Genomic DNA, 3,922 nt, shown 5'->3' with positions numbered 1-3,922 from the left:
TAGCTATTTCTTAAAAATGGTGCGTGAAAGAAAATGTCATTTTTTATGAAATGTAAATACATTGTATATGAGGTGTTTTTTAAGGCATGAACTTTAATTTTAAAAAGTAGCTTACTAGATCCAAGAACTGAATAACTTCTAAATAGGTTTGTTTCATGTCCAAATGACTATATATTATATGGATAATCCTTAGACCATAGCACAGGTCAGAGAACCCATGTATATACTTAAATATTTTGTACCCAAACAATAGACTTTTCTTATTGGAGTCTCTATTCTATCTGTGAGTCTTTCTTTGGAACATCTCTCTCTTATTTTCTGTATGTTTCCGTCTTCTTTGTTTGCACGTGTACTTGTTTGTTTCTGTATGTCTATGTTTGTCCCTATGAACCTTTGTCGCTATAAATGCATTTCACCCTATAAACCCCATGACGTTATCCATGTTCAATTTCCATTGACCCCAAAGTGCAAACTTCCTATTTGAACTTTATTGTCCCATTGTCCGTAAGTGGCCATGTATGCCCATGTTAAAGTCCCACTGTTATCAATTTTTATATACCCATTTTTTTAACTTTAAGGTCCCATTGTCGCTAAAGTGGCCCTTTATTCCAATGTTAAAGTCCCATTGTCGCCAAAGTGCCGGCCCTGTATTCCCCATGTTAATGTCCCATTGTAGCCAATTTTGATATACCCATTTTAAACATTAAGGTCTCATTCTTTTACACTCCAGTAGGAAACATCATTTCATAATCTATTAACCACATTACATTCCTAACCAAATGCAGTGATCATTTAGATGAACCATTGATAGGATACATTTTTCAGCATTATAAGCATGTGATTCATGCAAAATGAATTAACTTTATATAAATATATGCAAAGCACGATAATTAAAAACGGTAATATTTCTAATGTTATATTTTTGTTCCTTCAAACACTTTAGAATATAGATTGGAGCAATGGGCACTAGTGAACTGTACATGTTTGCCAATATCGAGTTCAAAAGAAATTTAAAAAAGGGTAACAAACTTTATTACTGTGAGAAATAATTGATAATTGGTAAAAATTATTGATCTAGCATTCTCCCATGAATTCATTTTAGGCTGAATATTCTGCACAATGACTTTATAACTTTAATGACACTCTATTGAAGGGCTAGAACATTTATATTAATACCGCGCATTGCTTCAAATTTTCAAACCAAACAAAACTCTCAAATAGTAGGTATGTGTATCACTATAATTGACTATAATACAATATCAGTTCTTGTCCGTCTAAGTCTGTAATTCTACTCCCCAAAGTCGGATCTGAATGACGAGTGACGTATAGATTTACGTAGTACCTGCAAGGATCATAGGGTGTGGAGAAAATAAGAGAACTAGGGTATTGGAGTCTCGTAATTATTGTATTTCCAAACAAAGAAGTCCGCACGCTCCAGATAGCATGAACAGCGAGGATCTATTTAGAGCTACATACTATAGCCTACATGTTAAGGAGTTTTACATTGACCCCAATACATGCTAAATGTACTGGCACTGGAAAAGACATTGTGGCATATTCTCATATATTTATACAAGGCATGCACATCGTTCCCAGTGCAACATAAACAGAAAAAGACGTGGACTCAAACCTGTTCGCTGAACCAGTTGTCACGTAGAGAAATAGCTAACAGTTACTTGGTTCCATTCTCAAAAGTGATAGGAAAGGACAATACAATAAGCTAGCCAGAATCGTAAAGCATGTTTGAAGAGTTAATATACAGTGTCAACGTAGCTTCAGCTTTTCTTTTCTTCTTGGTTTTTCTGTTGGTTTATTACATAACCAAATTACCAACTGGCATTCCGCCATTCCCAAAGCCCGTTTTCCCGATATTTGGTAATATTCTTTCGCTTGTTAACAAGGATGTTCTTGAATATTTTCAGAAACTTCGGATCGAACATGGAGATATATATAGTTTATATATGGGCAGGAAGCTGATTATCGTAATCAATGGATACAGTGCCATTAAGGAAGCTCTTGTTCAAAATGGTCGCTTTTTTTCAGACAGACCAAGAAACTTCGTGTCAGAGATGCTGACCGAAAAGAGAGGAATAATAGTCACTTCTGGAGCATTGTGGAAGGAGCACCGACGTTTTGCTGTGAATGCGTTGCAGGAATTCGGATTTGGGCGCTCGTCATTCGAACAGAATATACTTGAGGAAGCTCAAGAATTGGTAAAACTTTTCGAAGAACAAAATGGCCATCCTTTCCAAACTAAAGGCATAGTAAATACATGCGTTGCCAATGTTATCTCCCAGATAGTATTTGGTAAAAGATTCAAGCATACAGACGCCAATTTCAGAGATTTTTTGGATAACGTGGATCAGGCAATGACACTTCTTGGCAATGCAAGTGTTCTCGTGAATTGTTTTCCTCTACTTGATTATTTGCCTGGAGATCCTTTAAAAATGAGGCGTCTAAAGGAGAATTCAAAGCAAACATACAGGTGGTTTGAAAGTATGATTCAAGAACATAAAACCATTTTCGAGGATGGGTCTGCGCGTGACTTCATTGACCTCTATATCTCCGAGGCTGGCAGAAGAGAACAAGAGGGCGAAGTTTCCACTTTTACTGACTTGCAGTTATGCATGTCGATTGGAGATTTATTCGCTGCCGGGAGCGAAACTACGGCGACGAGTATAAGATGGATATTACTACATTTTATTCATTTTCCAGAGATTCAGAAGAAGTGCTTCGAGGAGATAGATAAAGTGGTTGGTAGAGAAAGATTGCCCAGATTAAAAGATAAAGAATATCTCTCATACTTGGAGGCCACCATCTTGGAAACATTGAGGGTCTATCCCGTGGTTCCCCTTGCAGTACCCCACGCCGTATCGAAAGAAATCCTGTTTCGGGGATACCGTATTCCTGTAGGAACAACAATCCTCATAAATCTTCATTCAGTACTCCACGATTCTTCAACCTTTAAAGATCCAGACGTTTTCCGACCAGAAAGGTATTTAGATGCAGATGGTCACATATCAAAGCCAAAGGAGCATATTCCGTTCTCCATCGGAAGGCGTGTGTGCCTCGGTGAAGGTGTAGCTCGTATGGAGTTATTTCTCTTTCTTGCCACACTCACTCAAAGGTTCGAATTTCTTCCGGTAGAGGGCGAGCCGCTTCCAGAACGGAAGGGAATTCTGGGAATGACCTACTCTCCAGTGCCTTTCTTAATCAGAGTTGTGAGACGAAGCTAATAGCATGCGTCAACTTGAGGAGTAAACAATCGAGTAAAATGGTAAAAATATTCCATTCCTTTTCGTTTTCACATATTTCATCTGTATAGATGATACTACTACCATGAAGTCATCGAGTACATGTGACTCTTGTCTTTGAAATTATTTTTGATCAGTAAAATTTTCATTTCTTAGAGTGAGACCTTAAGTCCTGCTTATTTTATGCCATTCATAGCTGAAATGTTCAAAACATGTTTTGAGATACAGTATCGCTCATGCTTGTGTTTGACCATATAATTCAAACACATTTATTTATGATGGTTCGACACAGACTAATTTGACGGTTCGTATTTTGCTGTCATATCATTGGTTTGGGAAAGTTATTTTAGGATATTCGTTTTTTATAAAATAAAGGCAGTTCTGAGACTAATCTCAGGCAGTTTGAGTCTGGTAGATTACATGCAACAGCGAAACACAAAGGGGCGTTATGGAAACATCCGTTCTCCTCGCTCATCCAGGATTCATAAGTTTGAACTTGAAACGGTAGAATATTTACTTTTTAAAATTTTATTTTATTTTATTTTATTTTATTTTATTTTATTTATTTTTTATTATTATAATTCGATCTTTTTTGATGTGATGTAAGCGATCTATTGATGTTACAATACTGACTGAAGCTGCTTTAATTAAAAGTCTGTCCTTAACAA

At 36.6% G+C, this 3,922-nt stretch overlaps 1 pseudogene; it reads left to right on the top strand.

Annotated features, from left to right (window-relative positions):
* Positions 1-1,961: 1,961 nt before the first annotated feature.
* On the top strand, positions 1,962-3,236 carry LOC149795974 (cytochrome P450 2U1 pseudogene; annotated as a pseudogene).
* Positions 3,237-3,922: the final 686 nt, after the last annotated feature.

Source organism: Sinohyriopsis cumingii, chromosome 7 (assembly GCF_028554795.1).
Source record: "Sinohyriopsis cumingii isolate HCF-2022 chromosome 7, ASM2855479v2, whole genome shotgun sequence".
In the NCBI taxonomy this organism is placed as follows: Eukaryota; Metazoa; Mollusca; class Bivalvia; order Unionida; family Unionidae; genus Sinohyriopsis; species Sinohyriopsis cumingii.
Note: the sequence above shows the minus strand (reverse complement) of the source record. Positions and strands in the feature narration are given on the sequence as shown.